This window comes from Anastrepha obliqua, chromosome 1, assembly GCF_027943255.1.
Source record: "Anastrepha obliqua isolate idAnaObli1 chromosome 1, idAnaObli1_1.0, whole genome shotgun sequence".
In the NCBI taxonomy this organism is placed as follows: domain Eukaryota; kingdom Metazoa; phylum Arthropoda; class Insecta; order Diptera; family Tephritidae; genus Anastrepha; species Anastrepha obliqua.
The window spans coordinates 161,287,453-161,313,722 of NC_072892.1; the positions used below are offsets into that span (position 1 = coordinate 161,287,453).

General features: G+C 36.0%; 1 protein-coding gene across 1 annotated transcript in view; it reads right to left on the reverse strand.

Annotated features, from left to right (window-relative positions):
• LOC129239263 (hornerin) overlaps positions 1-26,270 on the reverse strand; it is a 189,755-nt gene that overhangs the window by 985 nt on the left and 162,500 nt on the right. The gene's annotated exons all lie outside the window — the stretch shown is intronic.

The following is a 26,270-nucleotide window of genomic DNA, read 5'->3' on the forward strand; positions in this document are numbered from 1 at the left end:
CAGATAGGAAGGAGTACATTGCATAAACAGGCGAGGCAAAACAATTTGATTAGAACACAAAAACATTCACATGCGACGTATATGTATTTTTATATATGTACATACATTGGTACAAACACATACTTAAGGATAACTTAAATTTATTCTTAAAAAGAAAAATTCATATGCAGTAAATTTGTATTGGGCGACATGCGATAATTGACTTCAGAAAGTATGGAAATATTTAATATTACAGAGACATTATTGTTTTTTAATTCAATTACGTACAAATATTATAGGAGAACATAACATGAAATACATATAAATGTTGGAAAATATATTATAAAATGTGGGAAATTGCATACACAGGTGTTCAAAATATGATTTATTATTTACTTATTAATTTTTGGTTTCTTTACTAAATTTAAATTTATTATTTCATTTATTGTACTTATTTTTTATTACTTATTACTTTTATGCAATTTTTTTATTTATGCTTCATTATTTACTTAGTATTTTTTCTTTATTTAACTTAATTTTTATTATTTTATTTACTTGCACTTTTACATTTGCTTCTTATTTAGTCTGTTTATTTATTATTTACTTATTGATTTTTTGTTGTTTTATTGGATGAGTTTCTGCCCTCGTAAAAGAGGTGCTGATACTAAAGGGTGATTTTTTAGTTATTATCTTTTTAAACATTTGGTTTAAAAAGCTGACGCACGTTTCATGTTTTGTTTCACTGTCAAACATCTTCAGTTTGGTCCATGAATGGTCTAACAAACGAACAACGCTTGCAAGTCATTGAATTTTATTATAAAAATGCGTGTTCTATTAAGAAAGTTTAAAGTCGAAAAATTGTGTTCAGCGACGAAGCTCATTTTTGGATCAATGGGTACGTAAATAAGCAGAATTGTCGATTTTGGAGTGAAGATCAGCCAGAAGAATTGCAAGAGCTACCAATGTATCCAGAAAAGGCCACAGTTTGGTGCGGTTTATGGGCTGGAGGTATCATTGGACCATACTTCTTTAAAGATGCTGCGAATCGTAACGTAACTGTGAATGGTGAGCGCTACCGTGAAATGATATTCAGATTCTTTTTGCCCAAAATGCAAGAGCTTGACTTGCATGACGTGTGGTTTCAGCAAGATAGTGCCACATGCCACACAGCACGCGTAGCAATGGACATGTTGAGAGGCGAGTTCGGTGAACATTTTATTTCACGTTCGGGACCTGTCAATCGCCCACCCAGATCGTGCGATATAACGCCTTTAGATTATTTTTTGTTGGGCTATGTTAAAGCTCATGTCTATTCAGACCAGCCTGCTTCAATTAACGCATAGGAGGACAACACTAAACCATTTATATGTGAGATACCGGCCGAAACATTGGGAAGAGTATGCCAAAATTGGACTAAGCGGATGGACCATTTGAAGCGCAGTCGCGGTCAACATTTGCATGAAATAATCTTCAAACATTAAATTATATGGACTGTTGGTTGGTTGGTTGGTTAGAGTGGTGATTCATCCTGAATCCAACTAGCGCTTCCGCACCATTTTGTTGCCACATCCTCGTTACCAACTTGTTATTTACGGCATGACTATACCCAGTCTGTGCGGTTCAGGAACCTTATTAGGTTGTTGACATCTAAGCCAGACAGTTGTTCGAGCTCCTCGAACAGCGGTTTGCCCAGGGTTAACATTCTGTCCTTCCATAGGGCAGGGCATTCACAGAGGAAATGGAAGATTGTTTCCTTTTTCTCCGGTTGTTTGCAACTGTGACAGTATGTGTTGTGAGGGATGCCCATTTTGGCTGCCTGTTCTCCGACAGACCAAAAGCCAGTTATGACTGCCGTTAGTCTCCAGGCATCCCGTCGTTTCATGTTTAACAATATTGATGATTGTTTAAGGTTGTAGGTGGGCCATAACGTTCTGCTGATTTTGCATTTCGTCTGGCCCCTCCATCTACACTCCGCCATTCGGAGGTATTTTAGGGAAATTGTACTCTTGACTGCACCTAATGGTGTGAATACCGGTTCTGCAAGAGCGTTATTCATGGCAGATCCCCCTCTTGCCAGTTCATCTGCTTTTTCGTTACCTTCAATATTCCGATGTCCTGGGACCCAGATTAAGGTAACATTATGTTTTTCGCTCAAGGTGGAAAGGCTATTCCTACTTTGATCCACCACCATTGAGGTTGTAGTCGCTGAATCCACTGCCTGGATTGCAGCTTGGCTATCCGAGAGAATAGCGATATTGCTCTTAAAAGAGAAATGTGATTAGTAACCTACAAGCTTCCCCAATTGCCAGTACTTCCGCCTGGAAGACACTGCAGGTATTGGGGAGGAGCACAGATTTTTCAATTTTAAGTCTATGAGAATATATACCAGCTCCAACACCACAATCCATTTTAGAACCATCTGTATAGATTGTAGTGTCGAAGTTGTTTAATGAGAATCCCTTATTCCACTCTTCCTTAGATGGAAAGAGAGTGGCAAAATTCCTATTGAATGTTACCGTCGGGACGATGTAGTCAGTCCTCACCGAGGTTAACTGAGTTGGCCGCAATAGTAGACTGGCATGACCATAAGTGTTTTCTTTCCAGCGGCCCGCTTCGTTTAACCTAAATGCACTCATGGTTGCCGTCTTCTTAATATGTAGGTCTATTGGAATAACGTGTGTCAGTGCGTTCAGAGCCTCCCTAGGACATGATCTGATTGCGCCGATCGTTATTGCACAGGCTGATCTTTATATTCTGCCGAGTAATTTGATGTTGTAATCTCTCCCTAGAGCTTTCCACCAAACTACCGAACCATACGATAAAATTGGTCGTATAACCGCCTTGTACAACCATAATGTATGCTTAGGTTGAAGACCCCATCTTCTTCCAAGCATACGTTTACAGGCATATAGAGCAATTTCAGCTTTCCTTACCCGTTTTTCGACGTTTAATTTCCAGCTAAGTTTGGAGTCCAAAATTACCCCTAAGTACTTTGCACTGGGTGAAAGTGAGAGGGTTTGTCCATTAATATTTGGTAGGGTAAAGCTTATATGGACTGTACTATAGATTTAAATAATAATAATTTCATGCATTTTTCTGAATTTTACGTGTGTTTTTTTGAAAAACTTTCCTATAGCTCTTAAAAAATTAGGCTTTATTTCTGTGTTCGCTGTAGTAATATACTGGTGATTTGAAGGTGTATCATTCATTTAAAGCGTAAAGATCTCTGTTTATCTGACGTCAAATATGTCTACGTTCGTCGCGAAAAAAACAGCGTTTACGGGAAGTTATGCTTCATAATTACTTTTTTAAGAAAAGTGCAGCAGAAACCGTTCGTATATTGATCAATATTTACGGTAATCATGGTCCATCAAATACAACGTGCAAAGAGTGGTTTCGACGCTCCCAAAGAGGCAATAAAGATCGCAAAGGGGCACCAAAAAAATTTGAAGAAACTCAGCTAGAACCTAAGCATACATTATGGCTGTATAAGGCGGTTATACGGCCAATTTTAACGTATGGCTCGGTAGTTTGGTGGAAAGCTCTGGAGAGAGAGTACAATACCAAATTACTCGGCAGAATACAAAGATCAGCCTGTGCAATAACGGTCGGTGCAATCAGATCATGTGCTAGAGAGGCTCTCAATGCACTGACACACGTTATTCCAATAGACCTACATATAAAGAAGACGGCAACCATGAGTGCATTTAGGTTAAATGAAGCGGGTCGCTGGAAAGAAAAAACTTATGGTCACGCTAGTCTATTATTGCGACAAACTCAGTTAAACTCGGTGAGGACTGACTACATCGTCCCGATGGCAACGTTCAACAGGAATTTTGCCACACTATTTCCATCTAAAAAAGAATGGAATAAGGGATTCTCTCTAAACACCTTCGATACCACAGTCTATACAGATGGCAGTAAAATGGATTGTGGTGTCGGAGCTGGTATATATTCTCAGAGACTTGGAATTGAAAAATCTGTGCGTCTCCCTAATACCAGTAGCGTCTTCCAAGCGGAAGTACTAGCAATTGGGGAAGCCTGTAGGTTACTAATCGCAGATTTCTCTTTCAAGGGCAATATCGCTATTCTTTCGGATAGCCAAGCTGCAATACAGGCGCTGGATGCGACTATAACAACCTCTAAAGTGCTGGAGCAAAGTAGGAATAGCCTCACCAACTTGAGTGAAAACCATAGAGTAACCTTAATTTGGGTCCCGGGACACCGGAACATAGAAGGTAACGAAAAAGCTGATGAACTGGCAAGAGGGGGATCTGCCATGAATAGCGCTCTTGCAGTACCAGTACTCACCCCACTAGGTGCGGTCAAGAATGCAATTTCCCTAAAATACCTTCAAATTGCAGAGTGTAGATGGAGAGACCAGACGAAATGCAAAATCAGCAGAACGTTATGGCCCACCTACAACCTCAAGCAATCGTCGACATTAATAAATATGAAACGACGGGACACCTGTAGACTTACGGCAGTCATAACTGGCTTCTGGTCTATCGGAGAACAAGCCGCCAAAATGGGCATCCCTCACAACACATACTGTCATAGTTGTAAACAACCGGAGAAAAAAGAAACAATCTTCCATTTTCTCTGTGAATGCCCTGCCCTATGGAAGGACAGAATGTCAACCCTGGGCAAACCGCTGTTCGAGAGTCTCGAGCAACTGTCTGGCTTAGACGTCAACAACCTAATAAGGTTCCTAAACCGCACAGACTGGATATAGTCCTGCTGCAAATAACTGGTAAACAATTTGGTAACGAGCATGTGGCAACAAAATGGTGCGGAAGCGCTAGTTGGATTCTGGATGAATCACCACTCTAACCAACCAACCAACCAACCAGCTAGAACAATTATTGAATGAAGATGCATGACGCGCCTTTGATAATGTGTCTAAAGTGTTGGATGTTGACAGATCAATCGTCGATAAACGTCTACACGCGATGAGAATGGTCCAGAAAGCAGGTAACAGGTGCCACATCAATTGAAGGGGAGGGATATCGAAAGGCGTCTGGTGACTTGTGAGATGCTGCAGAAAAGAAAATGTTTTCTGCATCGCATCGTCACTGGCGATGAAAAATAGATCTATTGTGACAACCCTAAGCGTCAAAAATGATGGAGCCTGCCAGGTGAACCAGACCCATCAAGAGCAAAATAAAAAATTTGTGTTTCAAAGGTTATGTTGTACATCTTGTGGGAGTCTTCTGATCCTTCATCTATTATGAACTCCTTAAACCATCTGCAACCATCACTGGCGATTATTATCGACTGCAGGTAATGCGGTTGAAGCGAGCTCTCAAAAAAAAACAAAAAAAGCCAGGCCACACGTTGCTAAATAGGTCCTAAAATATTTAGAATGAATGGATCAAGTCAAAAGAACTCCAATTTAAAAAAAAATTGGCTCTGTGGCTTTTACAAGTCAAAGCTAAGAAATTTCCAGATAGAAATTCAAGAATGGAAAATACGGCGAAAGGTCGAGTCAAAAAGTTTATCTTGGATTCATTATGGATTTTCGAACTCCGCTCTAACGAGTTATTAATCTTCGAAATAATTAAAATTTTTATAAAATTGTTTATAAATTAATCTGCAACTGGATTTAATAAATGTAAGCATAAACTTAATTTTTTTACAATATACTGTTCCTTTAATTTTAATACATTTTAAAACACTATTCGAAAGCCGTTTGAATTATTTCCTGTATGCATTTCATAGTTCCTTGTGCAAGCACCAACAAATTTTTCTAAATATTTGTAAACTTTCACTTTGACATATAATTTGGGATCCTTTGGACTTCTTATTTGACACATGCAAGTGGCACAAAATTAATTACCCTGTATGAGTATTTTTAGTTTTTGTAAATGGCGTCATACGTCAACCATATTTGACTGCTGCAGACAGACAATCAATGGAGCCGGGAAAAGTCAAAGTAAAGATTTCCATTAAACAGAAATTTTTGTTTTTACTTAGTAAAAATGTTATTTCAAAACAATCAAAAAATTCAGTTGAAATATTTTGCGCCAATTTGTTTAATATGCGCGGATAGTAAGCATTTCAATTTTACATGTTATACTGTTTGTTGAATTATTTTTAAAATTAGTTGTGAAACACAAAATTTTATCAGAAGCACATTCTAAGCATTACGAGGCATGTGAATTTATTTAACTCCAATCTGTCGGACCTGCGTAAATATATCAAAATACACCACAGAAGCTGGAAGCAAAAATTTCCTATTAAAGGCAATTTTTACAATTATTTTCTGTTCCAGAAGCAAAAAATTGAAGAGAAAAACTTCAAAAACCCACCAAAAAATGCTGCTATCTCACTCCCGTAAGCTATTGAATTTTGAAAAAAAAAAAATGGTGTTGTAAACTTCTCTAAACTTCTGCATAATTTATGTATGTACACAGGAGATTTGCTCACCAAAAACTGCATTAGCAACCATGTCAAATATTTAATTAATGAAACAAAGTAGTGCGATACTACATGTCAATGTGTATATGTGTGTGTGTGTGTGCTCTGCCAGGTGTATTCATGTTGCAGATTTTCAACGACTAAGCGTCTAGACTAAAAATGACGCCCCCACGGCCTCGCAAATTTCATACATTACGCAGGTAGGTATGTGAATATATCATGCAAATATACATACATACATAAATATTGTATGTAGAGGTAATGGTTGGTCGAACGCATATAATGCGAATCAAAATAATAGAGCCAAACATAGTTATTTATTAAAAAAGTTCTCAAATTGTGGTAAGTTTTCGGGCATGAGTGAGCGGCTGTAGAAGATTATATGAGAAATAGATTAATTAGAAATATTTGTAGGAGAATTTGTGTGTTTAAATGAAACATTTTCCGTTCGTGCTCTACGCACTTTTAACAAAGGTTAATTGAAAATGTTTCCAAACTCTCGAATACGTGACTTATTTTTCATTATTTTATAATTTTAGGGGGACAAATAGATGCGTTTTCGGCGAAAGCCATCTGTGTGTGATTTTAAAAAATTCCTCTAATAACTTTCAGGAGATCAGAACGAACGTGACGTTCAAAATTTCGATTTAATTTTTGACAAATTAAAGTTCAATCGATTGATATCCGCGTCATTAGAAACTCAATAATTCCGCGAAACCAGCCGATTGCACTGTACTTAGCAAATAAAAAGTACCTACTATACATCTATTGCAGGCAGGCTCACCACCAATTTTCAATTACACTGCATTAATAGATAATGAAACAATAGCCAAAACAAGTCAGCTGGAATGAAATGCGACGCACATAGATATGTGCATATGTGCATATGAGAGCGTGCCATGTAGGAAAAAATGAGCTAGTGAGAACTATTTTTATTTACAACTACAAATATGCGTAAGTATATAAAAGGTGGCGCAAAATGAATCATCCTATCGCAAGATTTATAATTCAGAGGGTTCAACGAAGTTTTATTAAAGTAGTTTTGCAACCTCTTTATATTGGGGTTTTCCAATAACAGGTATTATCTATCGCTATCGAGAGATCATTAACGATTTTTTATGGTCGGAATTGGATGGTATTAATCTGGAAAACGTTTATTTTCAACAAGACGGCGCTACGTTCCAAACAAGCAACGGAACCATTAATCTTTTACGGGAATAGTTTAAGGACCGTGTTATCTCTCGAAGATGTGATCACAATTGGCCACCGAGATCTTGTGATTTAACACCTTGTGACTTTTTTCTTTGGGGCCACGTGGAAGAAAAGGTCTACGCCAACAGCCCAAGGTCGATTCAAGACCTCAAAGATACAACAGAACTAAAAATACAAATTTACAGTATTTAATAGTAAAAGTGTAGAAAAATGAGATTATCAACTAAAGAAACCACAAAGCAGTTGGGATAGAATAGGTATAAAGGTTTATATTTAAATTATTTTTTTTCACTGAAATGTGTCCAAAGGCGAGCTGAACATTATTCCGAACTCGCCGCAAAAACCAAAGCGCCGAAATTGTGGATTTCTCAGCCGGGTATCCGATACATTGAAATCACATATATCAGCACATACATACGTACATACCAATACATATTTATGTTCGCTTGCCTATATGACACTGTGCATAATAAATTAGTATGATGTGTTTTTGCTACGACAAACACGATGCCTACACACACACGCACACTTACTAGAATGTAGCATACGCACACTTAGTAATTTTGCTGTAGCATGCAACACGGCATGAGTTGCATACAACAGGTGCATGTGGTTGCAGATCAGCATATCGTAGGTAAGAGCGAGGAGTAAGCGGGTGTTAAAATTTATGTTTGCCGAGGCAATGAACTGTGGAATAGATTTAAATTTTTGCATTTTGGATATTGGTGGCACGGAGTTACATGGCTATATATGAGTAGTTATACGTGGTGATGTTATGTTAGTGGCGCGTACACCCGTTAGTAGGTTTGGGTCGAATTTCTCCTCTAATTTGACGTTGCCATATAAATGGAGAGATCTTTATTTTCATGACACCCTAGACTAAAATATTTTTAAATTAGCTGGTCTTAATAGATTTTGAAATTATTTTCATATATAAATACTAGGTTGTTCAATAAGTTTTGCGGTTCGATAAGAGATGGCGTTGCTACTACGGTGAACGATATGAAGTGTTACCAACTTCACACTGCTTGTATGTGTAAACCATCGTCAAAATTGTTCTAATGATAGTTCAATATATTGTTTATAAGCCATCAAAAGCATTTGCGTCTCAGTTTTGTTGAATTTTTTTTTCTGCGATGGAACTCAAACGTAATAGTGTGAATGCGTTATATTTGGCTAGAAAATCACAACCAGCCAATGTTCGTGAGCTCAGTCACCTCGAAGTGAATAAAATGGTTGTGTATCGCACTATCAAACGTTACAATGATACTGGTAGCATTACAAAACGGTATGGAGGTGAACCAAAAAAAACCGCAACAGCGCCAGAAATGGTTCGGAAAGTGAAGGCTCGACTTGAACGAAGTCCACGTCCAAGTGGAAGAAAAATAACCAAAGAACTGAATATATCGCATGACAGCATTCGACGCATATTGAAAAATGAGCACGAGGTCAAGGCTTACAAGTTCCAAAAAGCACACGATCTTTCATCCCAGGAAAAAAGAGTTTGGTGCGAAAGAGCAAAGGAGGTGTTGCGCTTGCACGAACGTGGCGAATTTCCTAACATTGTGTTTTCTGATGAAAAAAATTTCCCAATTGAGCAGTCCATAAACACTCAAAACGATTGTGTTTACTTGGCCGAACGTTCATACGAGAATTTGAGACTACGTACGGCCAATCGAAGCAATTTTCCATCGCAAGTAATAGTTTGGGCCGCAGTAACCGCTGATGGACGCTCTCCAATCGTTTGTATTGAGCCTGGTGTCAAAGTGAATGCGACTTATTATCGGGAAAATGTTTTAGAATCTGCTTTAGAGACGTGGATTCGCAAACGTTTCGGTCGTAGACCATGGACGTTCCAACAGGACTCGTCTCATGAGGCACCGTCTCATAAAGCTCGTGTGAACCAAGAACGGTTAAAAAATCAAGTTCCACACTTTATTTCGTCCACACAATGGCTTTTGAATTCGCGAGACGCAAATCCGATGGACTTTTCCATCTAGTCAATTTTGGAGAGCAAGGTGAGGACTAAAAAATATGCCAGTAGGGATGCGCTGAAAAAAGCGCATTTTTTGACCGTTTGAAGGCTATAATGAATATATGAATAAATATAAATAGGAAAATTTTAATATATGTTAAAATCGTAATCATTTTTGAACAATTTTGTCTTTGAAATCAATAAAAACTAATTTCACACAAAAAAATTATGGTGTTTTGAATAGAAATAGAAATCGTAGAAAAAATACCGGAAACCGTGTTGGAAAATCATCGAGTGACTGGAAGAGATTTAGTAGAAGGCCTCGGCATCTCATTGGGCAGTGTAAGCAATATTTTGACTAAAGTATTGCGTTTCAGAAAGTTGTGTGCCACATTCGAATGCGACTTTCTCAGCAACGTGCCACTCAGAGCGTTTTCGAAAGGGTAGAGTGGATTTTGTGCATCGATTCATCACTTTGGATTAGACTTGGATCTATTATTATCGTCCGAAATCGCAACAAGAGGCTTAAGAGTGGTGTGAAACTGGTTCTTCGGCTCCGAAATGAGTTCGTGTCCAGAAATCGGCTAAGATCATCTAAGGTTTTAGGATCAGTTTTTTGGGATGCGAAAGGGATTTTGTTTGTGGATTACTTTCAAGCTGATAAAACAATAATAATAACAACAATCAAACTGAATATGTTTGTTACCTCTTGGATCAGCTTAAGAAAAAATCGTTAAAAAGACCCAGTGGAAGAGCGTTTTTCGTCAAATGACGGGGCCATAACAGCTGTGGAAGCAGCTTTTCCAGATTCTCACTACAGGAATGGAATTCATGAATTGGAATCTCGGTGGAACCAGTGTAATGCTATTCAGGGAGCGCATACAGAATATTAAAGTGGACCAGGACATTGTGTTTTTCCTATCGAACCGCAAAACTTATTGTACTTGTAAAACTTAAGGTTCCTTTTATTAAAAATACGGCTCTTAACAATTATATGCAAAAAATTACGTAATTTAAATGCCCACAACTTAGACTGTAGGCTGTAAAGCGGTAATGAAAATTTTGAAGGACTCTCTCCTATTTTATTGCACTGAATTCAGCAACCTGATGCGAGCGTTGTGCTTCAGGTCTGAAATCGTTATTGACTTATTTAGACTTATATAGACTTTACTTTCCCGTCTGGCCAGCCAGTCCTTTTCTATCCTCGACAGAAGCAGTTTCTTCATTTTTTCACTATCCTTTCACTTCTCGACTCATTTGGACGACTATTTTCATCAAAAAAATTACAAATTTTGCGATATGTCTTAAGAGCAACATATCAATAACATGACAAAACTGACATAAAGAGAGGTATCGCTTAGGAATTATTCACTACTGGCATGTGGGCGTCACCTTGAAATTTTTTTTAATATTAAATAGTCGAGCCAAGAAGCACTGAGAGTTTGCAACTCCTAAAAAACTTAGGCTGAAAAGCCCATTGTACTAAAAGCTCTGGAAAGAAAAAGGAAAGGAGGGAAGTGGCAGAGAGAGAGAGAAATATAATAGAATAAAGGCAGAGGTAGGTAGTACTGTGGGAGTTTTCCTCCAGTTTGAGAAGAACTCAAAATTCGTAGTTTTGTTCAAGCAAAGGCAGAACATTCTCAGAGAAAATATTCAATGCTATCTCCTCCTCTAAGCAAGACGGGCAAATTGTGTCCTCAATGATTCCAATGGTGGTAAAAATTGGTTATCTTATGCTGACGCCATGGGTTGTGTGCTGTAATAATAGCGACCGTCAACCGCATGTCTTGTCTTCTAAGTTTTAGAAGAATATTTGACAGTTTTTTGTTCGGGCTTGTCAGAGAACAATTTGTAGTTCTGCAGGGTTCTAGATCGGACCATCACTTTTGATGTAGATTCCATACTTAATCGCTGCTCCACTTCATGATTCCTGCAGATTTGATTCCGATTATTGGCGAACCGCTGATCCACAGTTGGCCAATTCACCAACAATTTCATTCACTTGAACACCGGAGTGTCCTGGAACCCCTTAAAGTACAAGCCTGTTCTGTCTAGCCACAGAATTAAGCTTTTTCTTACATTCTTGAACAATCTTTAAGTTTTGCTTTGCGTTCTCCAGGGCCTTTAGTGCAGCCTGACTGCCACTAAAGACTCCAATCTGCTTCCCGCTCCATATCCTTTCAATTATCTTTCTCAGAAAGGCAAACATTTCCGTTTGGAAAATAGTTGCCTTTCATCTCATAGCTTAGTGATACTTGATTACTATCGTTTAATGGGGGAGCCTGCTTTAGGGGCTTCAAAAAATCGATTTTTTCGTGGATTTTTTTGGGAAGGAAAGAAATGTTCGATTGAAACGAAACATTCTGGTTTTATTGTTATATATTTCAATATATTTCAACAGTCTTCTTAAATTTTTTCAATAAAATATATGTCATATTATGCCTGGTACAAGCATTTTGCCGAGGTGCCTCGGGTGTGCCTGTATCGTGCGGCGGGAAAGATGCAGGTCGCAATTTTCATCTGAAACCAAAAATCCAAAAAAAATTGTATTTTAATATAGTATAGCTTCTAGTTAAACCAAGTAAATTAAAAAAAGTGAGGAATTCAACAATTTTTCGCTGATTAAAAAAAATAATTTTTTTGGAAAAACAAATTCACTTGAGATTGTTTAAAAAGTGGGTTAATCATAACTTTCTTAAGGTTTTTTAGGTTCAACTTGAAGAGAATTTAATTCCGAGTACAGTCAATGTTATCTCGTTTCGATAGGACGTTAAATTTTTCCCTATATTTCCCGCCAATTAGGAAAAATCGTAAAAATAAAAAATCGAGAAGTCGCACTTTGAGCGATCCGGCCGCTCGTATACCTGCTCACAATTTTTTCTGTAACTCCGAAAATATTTTGAATTTGCTTCTGAAATGTTGAGGACACATTCTTGGATAGTTTAGAAAGACATTTGTGCAAAAAAAAATCGAGTTTTTTAAGCCTCTAAAGCAGGCTCCCCCATTGGATCAAGAACCTATTTCAGTCTTGGTAAATGGTTTGATTTTTACTTTGATTTGTGAAAGTTTGTGAATAACAAAAGTCTGAGCGGGCTGAAAGCATTGATTTATCTGTAGGGAAGAATAAATAAATAATAATAATAAAATAAATTAAATATTAAAACAGGTTTCAATTCAAACCAATCCACGTCATACTGTATAAATGAAAGAAAACCAGTTTCTTGGAAAAAGTTTTGTTGTAATCAAATTTTGTAATAAACCAGTTTTTAGTTCTTCAAGTCAACATTCATAATATTTCAGGATTAATAATTAAAAATAAACACAGAATTTTCGTCATCAGCAAAATACCTTCATTTCGGGAATGTCATCCCTAGTGCGTTCAATTGCTGTTCAAAAAAATGTTGATATTATATTATTATTCTTACTTCTTTTAATTGCAGCCAAATGTGTGCGATTATTTCAACGGATACACTTTTATCTGCTATTTGTCTCGTTGTAATGGGACGTAATATGATATTCAGTGAGTAGCCCCATTCAGTGTTGGAGCCCTCAAATCATTTTTGATATTTTGCATGTTGAAATTAATTGCTCATACGCACCGTTGACCCTCACAATTTCGTTGTTCATAGAAACAATGGCAACAAATACACAATCACGCGCTTCACTTAATTAATTGCATAATTATAATAATAATTTAGGGACGAAATTTGGCTTTAGCTAAAATGAGCAAACAAGTGGATATTTCCATTGTTGAATTTTCTATTATATTACAAATACATGTAAATGTACTCGTGCTTGTGGGTGTGTGTAAATGCAAACAGCTAAATAGGTGTGCGTGTAAGCGAGTATGTGTTGGTGTAATTAAAGCGAAAATTTAATGCTTCTGCATGACACTTTAATATGGTCTAATGCACTCGATATAAATTATGCAGCCTCGGGGCACCGTAACTATTTAAATTAAACGGAAATTTATGCGTTAATAATAAATCAAGTGGAATAATGTCATTGTCGGATGTTGGTTGATGAAGTGTAGAAATGCTAATAAATGAGAAAAATACTCGCAAATGTGTTTGTCGATTAGCGCGAGATTAATTTCTATATAAATTAAAAGCAATTAATTTAATAAATTTTAATTTAATTTGTGAAGCCTGGCTAGTATAGCCATGGGGAAATTGGTAATTGCTGCAATTATTTGCTACACTTGAAGTTCACATAATTTTTGTTTGTTAATTTGTGTTTGTTCTTTACAGGCAATAATAGCTGAAATTGTTTGGCTTTTGGCCAATGATTGCTTGTGTATGAGCCATCGACTCGCAAAAGGGCAGAAACTCTGCGTGACATCTCCGTGGTGCGAAATGGCTAGCTTTATGCTTGAACAGCAACAGATATTACTAGATTGCGGTTACTGTAATGGAGAAAGTGCACTTTACACGGATCAAGCTGATTTTTTTTTGGTGATTGCTATTTAACACTATAGTTCTTTAAATGTGAGCTCTTAAAAATAATTAATTTTTGGGATTAGAGTATCTGTTTTTGGAAAATCGAAAATAATTCATTACCTTCTAATGAGTAGACCGATCTTGGGGAAATTTCTAAAAGGTCGACATATCATTATATACCTTAAAAAATTATAACTTAGAAAAGATTTTATTGGGTATGGGAATAAGTTTCCGCCCTCGTAAAAGAGCTGTCGCTGGTGATACTACAATTATTATGTTGGCTCTAATGCTACTACTGGTGATATGAAGGTGTAAATGTGAGGTCTCGATCGCTGTAGTTGACATTCGTTTGAAGCGTAAATATCCTTTTTTATCTGACGTCAAAAACGTCTACGTTTGTCCAAAAAAAACAGCATTTGCGGGAAGTCATGCTTCGTTATTACCTTTTAAAGAAAAGTGCAGCTGAAACGTGTCGTATATTGATCAATATTTACGGTAGTCACGCTCCATCAATACAATTAGTAAAGAATGGTTTCGACGCTTCCAAAGTGGCGATTTCGATGTAAGTGATAAAGATACCCAAGGGGTACTGAAAAAATTCGAAGATACTCAACACAACAATTATTGGATGAATATGCATGCCGAACCTTTAATGATATGTCTAAAGAGTCGGATGTTGGCAGATCAACCGCCGGTAAACGTTTGCATGCGATTGGAATGGTCCAGAAGGCAGACAACTGGGGGCCACATCAATGAAAGGAGAGGAATATCGAGAGACGTTTGGTGATGTGTGAGATGCTTCTTGACCGGCAGAAAAGAAAAGGTTTTCTGCATTGCATCGTCACTGGCGATGAAAAATGGATCTATTATGATAACCGTAAGCGTCGAAAATGTTGGAGCGTACCCATCGTCAGCGAAAACAAATGTTCATGCTTCAAAGATTATGTTGTGCATCTGGTGGGATCCGAAGAGTGTCATCTAAATATTATGGACTCCCTAAACCATCTGAAACCATTACTGGCGATCGTTACCGACTTCAGCAAATGCATTTGAATCGAGCTGTCAAAGAAAAGCGCCACGCCACACGTTGCTACATCGGTCCAGAAATATTTGCAGGGATTGAATTGGGAAATCTGGCCCCACCCGCCTTATTCCCCAGACATTGCACCTTCGGATTACCATTATTGGAGAGCGGTTCCCTTCTTACCAGAGCATTGCAAAGTGGCTCAATGAACAAATCAAGTCAAAAGAATTGGAATTTATCGTCAGAGGAATCCGTATGCTATGGTGAAGTACATTTGTAGCTTTCAATGCCTGATACTTTACATAATGTGGTTGGTGTATTATTTAATTGCTTAAATAATTCGTAACTTTGGCTAAGAATGGGCGGGCACTTATTCCCATGCCCAATAGTTTATGAATATTTAAACAATCATTTTGTTTTAATTTTAAATATACTTCTTACTTCGAATTGTCAGTATTCCTGACACCTTTTAGATATTATCATACAATTCAATTATAGAAGGTTAGGTAAGTAAGCAGCTTTTTCGTTCCCTCTTGACAATTAGGCTTCCTTATTTGAAAACATGTTGTTTCTTTACAAATATACGTACATGTTTTATGAAAAAACTTTTAAATTGTAGTAAAAATTAAACTTTTGGTGCAAATTATATGGTCGGCAACACCGTTTCCACTTTGACGCTTTGTCTTCTTATATTGAAAATCATTTATCTGTTTGTAAACGTTCAAGTAAGTATAATAATAAAAGCTAATTATTTTGTAAATTAAGGTCGTTTTTCACTATTTAGGTCGATTATGTCTTACATATGGTGGTAGTCGATTATTTGGAGTCGGCTTTCTGCTGGAGAAAACCCCCGGCATGTGAATTTTCATACACGTAAGCCCAGATCAGACATTTGTAAAAATTCTTATTAAACTTTTTCAGTCATAGGTTTTTAGAACAGCGTTTTTACAAATATAATAGGGACCGCCTTACATACTAACTACAGTTAGTCAGTTCTGTTAGAATATTTGCTATTAAATTGTTTTTAAAAGTTTTTATTTATAGGACTTCATAGACGGGCAAGTGCAGAGGAAGGTGTGTGTTGAAGAGCTAGGTGACACAAGTATTGTGGGTTTTAGAAACAAAGTCAAGTATGCGCGTATTTCTACCATTATCACATGTAGTTCTACGGGCAATTTCATAGATGACATTGATCGTGCTGTATATGATGGTGCAAATACCTAGCTAAGTGTTTGACATGTGACGGCCTAGTGTTGCTACCACTGAAATCAAATTTGACTTCCGAACTGGCTGTCCACGTCGATATCTTACCCGGTCTAGAACAATATGCAGTGCGTAGATGCATGCGCAACACCTACACGAGCAAGTCCTCACGCTTTACGTCTACAACTACACGTAAGTTGTAGTGATATATTTGTGAGTTAACAATTTTTAAGATTTTTGGTTTACAGGGTTTTATTTCTGCCCGAACAAGTGCAGCATTCCAACACCTTTACGAGCAAGTGCACCCACTCTCCTCATATTTCCGCTCCGATTCATTGCTGCAACGCGTTGCATTGATCAACGTAAATTTACAAACAATCACAATTACTAAAATTGGATTATATTAGAAATATATAAAATTTTTCGATGTTTTAGTTTTAGACCATACGAATGCATTTTCCTAACTCTTACTAACATTAAGGACGCCAATTATATTAATGTAGACAAATTTTAGACTATAAACTAGTAAATTTGTAATTTTTGTTGCAAACAATTTTAACTCTTCTAACTCCAATTTTTTTCTTATGTTTGAAAATGATCGACTGAGCTTCTGCTTTCGCAATGTCTTTACGGCAACATATGTACATGTATTGTTATGCACGAAATACGAAATTAAATTTTCTGTTTTATCCCATTACTGTCGTTTAAGTATATTTTGATCTTTGGTGTATTATAGGACTTGTAGTATTATGGTATTTTGTGGCAAATATTCTTGTAATAAATTTAACACATTATATTCCTTTATTATGACTATTTTTTGTTCTTTCCCACAAAATAGATACAAATCTATTGCGAGATTAGATTCTTAAAATGTTCATCGGAAATATTCCTGGCAGCCAAATCTATATCAAATTCAATGGTTTAACATGTTCAAGCTCTCAATGCATAATATAACATATAAAGGATACTAAAAGTCAGTATTTATTTCAAGAATACAAGTTTGTAAAAACAGTTATGAAACGTACATTTACGTTCGTACGATACTGAAATGAGCAAATTTGCCACATCTCGTAATGCAAAGGTTACTAAACATAGCTATGTATGCATTTATAAGAGTGAACTAATTTTCCAAAATAATTTTGTTTACCAGCAGCATTTCCTTTTTAATGTAATGAAAGTACTCCTTTAGAGACTCCTTTTTTTACTTTTGTCTCTTTTCACATCTAACTAATATTTGGTTTACAACTACGAGCTAACATAAAATACATACATTAGTAACATGACATAGTTCTGCGTGCTCTTGTGTTAGATAAACATCGAAAATATTCTAAATAAATATTATATTTGCTGAAAGAAAAAACTAATATTTTTCCGTTGTTTTGTTTTAATGTAGATTAAATAATGGATATTTTTGTTTTTCTCTTATTACAAGTACAGGACTAATTATGTACTTTACATACTTTTTCACTACCTTTAGGCAAGAAGGGGAACACATTTTTCCCTCTTTCCCCATCCTTCGTAAATGCAGCCCTAAAATAAGGGAGTGTCAAAGCGCTCTTGTCATTACTTACCTAACCTTCTATAATTGAATCATGATCATACAAAAATACTTTGACAAAAAAATATTTGAAAAAAAAAACAAAAAATTCCAAAAATAGAAAGAAAAATAACAACCTCAAAAAAGCAAATTTTGTAATTTTCAGGGAATTTATATATCTTGGTACCGCCACCGCAACAGTAAACGATGTCAGCTTGGGGATGAACTGACAAATATAGCTTTCTAATAGGTGTTGCTACGGTCTCAGTATATAAATGTGTAGCTGAGACCTCTCTCCCGACAAAACTAACACTCTTCAGACGCACATCTTTTCGTGGTATTCTAAGCGCGAAGCATGCGTTGTGTCGCAGACTAATGCAGCCGCTCTTGGGTTATGCGAGAGAAAGATAAAAAAAAGATAAAAAATCTGCGGTCCTTTTCGTGTTGGCGATAACTATTATCGCCGAATGAACCAGGAGCTGCTTGAGCTCTATGACGATGTGGATATAGTTAAGCAAATCAATATTTAGCACTTGAGCTGGCTAGGCCACGTCGAGTGTATGGATGCAGAAGCTTCAGCAAAGAAGGTGTTCATATGGCAAGTTAGAGGATAACGACGTTGGGGAAGACCATGCCACCGATGGAAAGACTAAGTTGAGGGAGCCCTATCATCGCTTGATGTAACAAATTGAAGAAGCCGCGCGCAAAGCAGAGACACCTGGTGACGGGTTGTGATCCTTGATTAGGCAATATAAGTAAGTAATAAGGTAATAATAATGATAATAATGAAAAAAACAAAGTTTTATCAATATTCAAACTTTGTGACCTCATGTTGCACACTGGAACTCTAGGATTTTATGATGAACATCCACTCTTAGTACTTCTGAAAATATTTCAGGGAGCGCCAGAGTAGGAGACAAATTTGGAAAATTTTTTTACAATCAGGACACAAGAAAAAATTTTCCAAATTTTTCTGCTCCTATTGAAATATTTTGTGTTCTGATTCTACAAAAAATTTACAAATAGGTATTTTTTTCTCCTACTATGGCGGCCGCCGTAGCCGAATGGGTTGGTGCATGACTACCATTCGGAATTCACAGCGAGATCGTTGGTTCGAATCTCGGTGAAACACCAAAATTAAGAAAAAACATTTTTCTAATAGCGTTCGCTCCTCGGCAGGCAATGGCAAACCTCCGAGTGTATTTCTGCCATGAAAAAGCTCCTCATAAAAATATCTGCCGTTCGGAGTCGGCTTGAAACTGTAGGTCCCTCCATTTGTGGAACAACATCAAAACGCGCACCACAAATAGGTGGAGGAGCTCGGCCAAATACCCAAAAAGGGTGTACGCGCGGCGCTCACTGAAATATTTTCGGAAGTACTAAGACTGGTCTACAAAATTTTTCTCAGCGCGTATTTTCAACATAAAATATCTTTGTTTAGACATCACCAAATGATTTCCTAGAAAAAACAAAAAATTTAACAAAATATAACTTGAGAAAAATTGTATAGCTTTTGTGTTTTTGAATGAAAAAAAAATATTTTTTTTATAAAAAATGTATTATAAATAAAGTTTGTTTTACCAACATCCAATCTTAGTGAAAAATATAGTGAAAAAAGAGGCATAGCAATTTGGAAAATTTCGCTTGTGCTATGATTCGACAAAAAATATCGCTTAAATATTTTTATATTAAAAAAAAAATGAATTTAATGAATAAATGAAATATTGAATTTTTAAAATTATAAGAATTTCTTAATTCCTGGTACTTCTAAGAAGATTTCAGTGTGCGTCGCAGTTAAAAAAAAGTGTTTGGAAGTTTTCTGAGATTTTTTTAAATCAAATAAGAAAAAAAAAAAAAATTTATAAAAATTTTAACGTAATTTACTGAAATTTTCAGTAATGGCAGGGTTTAACTAAAAAAATTATGTATAAAAAACAAAAACAAATTGTGACTTAAAAAAAACAAACATTTTTCAACTTATAATCTTGGTGTTTATGAAGGGGTTTATCATTATAAAAAAGTATTAACAATTGCTCCGAGTCAGCAAAAATTACCTCAGTGCACATTCTTTTGCATGTCACAGGACGCATTTCAGAGCGCTTTTAAGGCTTAAAAAACGGCAACTCTCAATAGTTAGGGACCGTCTTGCCAGAGTACTATCTGGTGGAAATCAATTGTCGTAGCTGGTTAGAGGTTGATGAAGTCGTTTCAGCATCTACTACCCAGCTGCCTTGTTTCAGTGAGGCTTTGATTCAGACATCTCGGCATTTTTTTAACCAAGCCCTAGTGAACTATCAACGCAAGATTTTAGCAGCTGGCGAAATTTTCTAATAAATACATACATTTGTGCTTACATAAGAAAGTCAATTTACAACAATCTCAATATTTTTTAGGAAGCACATCTATGGAAGTCTTTTATATGACAGAAAACTCTCAACACCGCATGCAAAAAACATCTCAAAAATCAAGGCGAATTTTGAGCGATTTTAACTTCACTTTATTATAATATTTTATAGCCAGTATCCGGAAAAACTTTTTAAGAAGTTCAAAATTTTAATGGTAATTTGTTGAAGTTTGTTAAATTTTCGTGGATTTTGTATAATGTTTTGGATTTTTATTTATAAGGTTTTGGTATTACATTTAAGGGGGAACGCCACTGTGAAAATTCAAAAAAATCGATTTTTTTTTTGCTTGCATAAATTGTTAGTATAACTACTCAAGAAAATGTGGTAAAAATTTTAAGCCGGAATTCGCTTTATTCCCGATTCTATGCGCACTTAAGTGAGCACTCGTTGGTTAGGCCCCGTAGCACTTACGATACGATGCTTTATTTCAAACGCGTTTTTCTCGAAACGACGATTTTTTGATAGGTGGCAACGATTTCTCGAATACTAAAGAACCGATTGTAACTTTCTTTTTAAAAAAAAAATTTGTTATCGCATTAGGTATCGTTGTACGTAGCCGATTTTCAAAATTTTGAAAATAACTATTTTTTTGGGCCTGTTGAAAATCAAAAAAATGGTGAGAAACACACATCGAGATTCAGATCACCACCATTTGGTTAAAAAAAAAACAAACAAAAAAACGGCTACGTACAACGATAGCCACTATTGTGTAGATTTGAATAAAATTTTTGGGTTTTTTGATTTCAGATGATTATTCATTGCTGTATCGCTGCCACCAGATGACGCAATTTTTTTTAACTCGTTACGTTTATTAACATAAATTTGTAAATTTTCCATATTTTTTAATAAAAATTTACATCAACATAGCTTAATACATATATAATATATATAAATTGCTTTTGTCCGATCCTCGAATAATCATTCCTAATTACAAAAAACAATCCCAAAAACCGACTATTTTTTGACCCCCCACAGTGGCGTCCCCCTTAAATTTATATTATTTTGTACATTTTCATAAAAAATCAATGAAAGAAAATTTTGTATTCGAGAAGTTGGAATGTTGGAAAAAGGTAAAGGGACTTTATTATGCAGGGTACATTTAGTTAGGCGTTATTTCTACCAAAGCGTAAGTCCTGATCATCTTCTATAAGCAAACTAGAAGGCCCGCGGTCTAGTCATAGTTTCGAACTCCCTTTGGAATCATTTCAATTAGTAATTAATAAATTTAGGGAGGGAATGAAAAAAAAAACCCAAAAAAAAAGTAAATATACAACTCAAATATTACAGATGGGCAAAATATTAATTCGGTGATAGAAAAATATCCAACTTATGCAAAGGATTTAAAGTTTAAAATGTGTACTGAGTACTTAGTGCGTGAGGTAATCATAAAGGAATATTGTATAGTGATATATAAATGCCACTGAAGTTTTCAACCTGAAAATTTGCAAACTATTCATAACTCGCATAAAAATTTACAGTAATGGTTTTCAATACGCAACCTGTTTATGTATTTTACATATCTACTTTTATTATATTACTTTTGTTATAATTTACACATAACAAAAACGTAGATAAATATTTATGATGCTCATAAATGTCTGTCGCCTTTGTGAAGTAATTTCAATTTCACGCCATTTTCACACATTCTCTTCAGTTCATAGTTCAGCTCACAGGCCGGTGCTTTCAATGGAAAAAAGATGCTTTGCAAATTGTAAAAAATATGTTTCTGCATCGCTGAGCAATTTTCAAACCATGCAAATACAAATACAAAGTACTTTTACAATGCAATATATTTGCAACTCACACTGTTTGCTGGCAAAATTAAAAATAAATATTAAAAACATATTTGCAATCGGTGACAAAGGTGCAAATAATAATTATTATAAAATGAAAATTCACAAATGAACACTTCAGTAATTGAATGTAATTAACGATAGGTAATAAATTATAAAAAATATGCATGGAATAAAAATAGTTTAGTTGTTTTCAAAAGAAAAAAAAAATAAACACACACACACAGCTTGAGGGGTTATAAGCATCGTCGAATTTTGAATATACTTCTGCCCACGCACACTTCCTCCTTTTGAGATGCATGCTTTTAAGCGCATACTATTCCATGCATGTGTAAGTAATTGCTACAGACAAAGGCAAGTAATGTAAATTGAATCTGATTGAAAAGTTTCTCTCGAGGGCGCACCGCCAGCTAAACAACTTTCGATTTGTGTGCTTGTATTCACTATACAAGCACATGTAGACGTATATGTATACCCAGCAGGCAGCATTACTAGCTCTGACTTGCGCCTAAATACGCATGCCGTAACAAAAACGACTATAAATTTATTCTCGATTGAAGGTTGCGCAGGAATGCCGGGCAGCCCTAAAAGATATTAGTGTCGTATTCAAGGTCAGCCTTATTTGTGTACCGGGGCACAGAGATATTGAGGGAAATTATAAAGCCGATGAGCTAGCCAAAAACGGTACTGCTCTTCAACTGCTCAGTGACAAAAGTATCATTGGAGTACTTTTGGCCACGAGTAAACTAATAATAAAAAACAAAATTAGGCCAAGAGGCCAATAGGTCATGGAGAAATTAAGATAAATGTGTACCAGCTAGGCTACTATGGTCGCAAATAAACAAGAAAAGAACAAAAGAAGTGCTTAGTCTCTCAAGAGATAATATCTCGAAAGTGGTGGCTTGATTAACCGGCCATTGGCTATTTGGCAGGCATTCCTCGAGACTAGGTGTTTTCTCCCATGAATAATGTAGAAGTTGTAGAGATGAGGAAGAGGAAGAAACAGTTGAGCACTAAAGAGCTAAAGGATGAGATAATTGGGGCTATTTGGCTGATATTTTATTCCATACATAATTGGGCCGTACCAATATTATCATAATAAAGAGAAATGATAATAATTTTCTAAAAAATTGTATTTTATTCAAAATGAACACCGGCCCTTGAAATTTAACCACCCATTAGAGACTAACAAAATACTTATAAATGTGTTGGAATTCTTGCCAAAAGTGCTCAGCATTGTCTTGTAGGGTATCTTATTATGAATTATGAATTATTATAAACTTTCTCATCTCCTAACTTTTGGTTGATTTAAAGGGGTATTCTGGTCTAGAAATTAAGAAAAAATTGATTTTTTTTTGCATATTTGCAAAGTTTAGACCTTTAAAAATATGCCCTTTAACGGAATTTTCAAAATTCGAATTCTTTTCGGAGATACAGCGGATTTTGTGACGTGGCGCCTAAGCCGGCAGAGTGGAGCGAATCGCACAATGAACGGCAAATGTTACCGGTCGACTTGAGGACTTGTTCTTTCCAGAAAATCTATACATATATATATACTTTATACTTCTATAATATATACCTGGAAATATATCGCCGATTAATCCAGAGTGAGTAGTAAATATTATGATCTAAGTTATTCTATTGGAATTGTTGGTCAAACTTCAAACGCGATTTTCTCAAAACTACTTTTTTTGAGTTGGTCGGCATGATATCTCAAGTTCTACTTTACCGATCGCTTTGAAGTTTGATAAGAATTTTTTATTATAAATACATCTGTCTATCGCGCCTGCCTCGGATTTTGAAAAATTTAAGTTTGAAGTATTTTTAAAAAATTTGAAAAGGTAAAAAAAAGAGGGTGAACTTTTTGTTTTTTTTTTCAAATTGACGCCATTTTGTGAATTTTTTTTCTTTGATTTGGCGTAATCCGATAGCGACATCCTAACTGAAGAAGAATTTTTTTAATTGGTTTTTGTTTAGATCACTACAAGAGTTGGAATCTTGTCAACCATGGCCTGTAGTTCCACGATTTTTAAATTTTTGTTTTTATTAATTTTTTTTATACTTTTCCAATATTAGTAAAAACTATGAAAAAAATGGATAGTAAAAATGTTTTTCACTGTTTCTTTATCTTAGTTTTAAAAATACCTAAAATTAAGACGTCTAGACCAGAATACCCCTTACAATGATTCCATTATCTGACTTCAAATTTCACATTCCATTTATTTATTTAAACTGAAACTTAATGAAAGGAATTTCAAATAAAATTTATTAGTATTAGTATTACTGTTTAAAAACTCAGCAACAATAAAAACAGCAAACATAATAGAGAAATATTTATTTTGCAAACGGCTCCAATTGTTCTTTTTCCAACTGGTACATTTCGAGTCCCTTTCGAACTGGTACGCCTTCTTCCATCAAATATCACTTCCTGAACCAATATTTTTATTGAGCTGTTTGGCCTTTCAATGCATAGTATCTGCGAGTTTCACATATACTTGTGTGTGTGAGTGTGTGCGTATACATGTTTTTATGAAAGCTTGGCGCATTGTATTTTACAATAAAATACATAATACACAGCAAAGCAATGAAATTGTGGGTATTTTGTAGCTTTTGAATTCTTTAGTTAACTGATCGTATTTGCCGGGAACATAATAAATATAATACTTTGTTTATTTGTATATGCGCACATACTTATAAATGACGTATTGCTGCAGGCTAGGCCACAGACTCCATTAAAATGTTGATGCTTTTGTTTACTTGAATAAAATTAAATTCTGTTTACCAGTTAATAAAGTTCTCTGTATGCAAAATGTAATGAAAATAAGAATTAATACCAACATGTACATACATAGACATATACATTTAATTTAAGTCTCTTTGCCTGTTAGAATGCGCTAATCTCTGAAACGTTTGAATAGAATTTGAAAGCATTTCATACTGAGTGGATTATAGGCTACTTTAGCCTTAATGGTGTAGAAATGGATCCTGCCATATATCACTGGATTGCAAGTCTCCTGAACTGCAGACGCATTGTGGCGGAATGAAATGAGACTATTTTAACGAGGGAAGCACGTAGAGGGACCTCTCAAGAGGGTATCTTATCGTCACTTCTCTGGTTGCTTGTCGTAAGCCAAATACTCACTCGATTTGAAGGTAGAGCTCAAAACTGATTGCATGTGCAGATGACATTGCTGTAGTTATTACAGGAAGGAGCCTATCTACGCTAAGCGCTTTAATGAGCGACGTTCTTAAACAATACTCAACTGGACTAGGAATGCTGGACTGAGTGTCAATGCTGAAAAAACGGACTTACTACCTTTAACAAAGAAGTACAAAGTACCAGCATGAACTCTACCCTCGCTCGATGGCAACTCTCTATTGCTGAGATCCTGCACAAAGTACCTAGCAGTAACAGTGGACAATAAATTGACGTAGAAATCCAATGTTGAGGAGAGGGTGAAGAAGGCAACGAATGGTTGACATACTTGTAAGAGGATGCTTGAAAGCACATGGGGCTATCACCCGCTCTTATCCATTGCATTTATTAGACTTATACTTCTGTATGGCATATTGGTGTGGTGGAAGTCGGTAAGGAAGAAAACATATCTCAGGGCATTGGTAAAAGTTCAACGACTCTCTGCGCTTTGCATTACGGAAGCTATGAAATCAACTCCAAAAGCAACTCTCGAGGCTGTCCTCAACCTAACAAAGATTGATCTCTAGGCGGAAAATCGGGCTGAAAACTCAGCTGGGAAGCTACAAGCAACCGAACAGCTTACCTCTAGAACCTGTTATGAGTTTTGGAAGACCACTAAAGACCATTTTTGAAGACGGTGAATGGCACAAAGGTTTGGTTCCCAGGAGTAACACCATTAATGTATTCACTGATGGATCAAAAATGGAAGAGGGGGTTGGCGCTGGTATATATTGAGCGAAATTTATCATCAAAAAGGTCTTTTAAACTCCCTAACTGTTGTACTGTGTATCAAGCTGAGATATTTGCAGTAAAGAAAGCAGCAGAGCTTGTATGTACAGACGCAATAATTAACTGCGCAAAAATCTTCTTCGTCGATAGCCAAGCGGCTATAAAAGCGATAAAATTGTTCTGTGTATCATCCAAAAATGTCCTTGAATGCAAGGAAGCAATCAAAAAGCTCGCTTGTAACCGCAGGCTTTGTGTTTATTGGGTTCCAGGCCACAAAGGCATGTAGGAAAATGGGACAGTGGATGAAATAGCTAGAGAAGGTGCGAGACTTGTCAGAGAGGAGCACATGTTAAGCAAG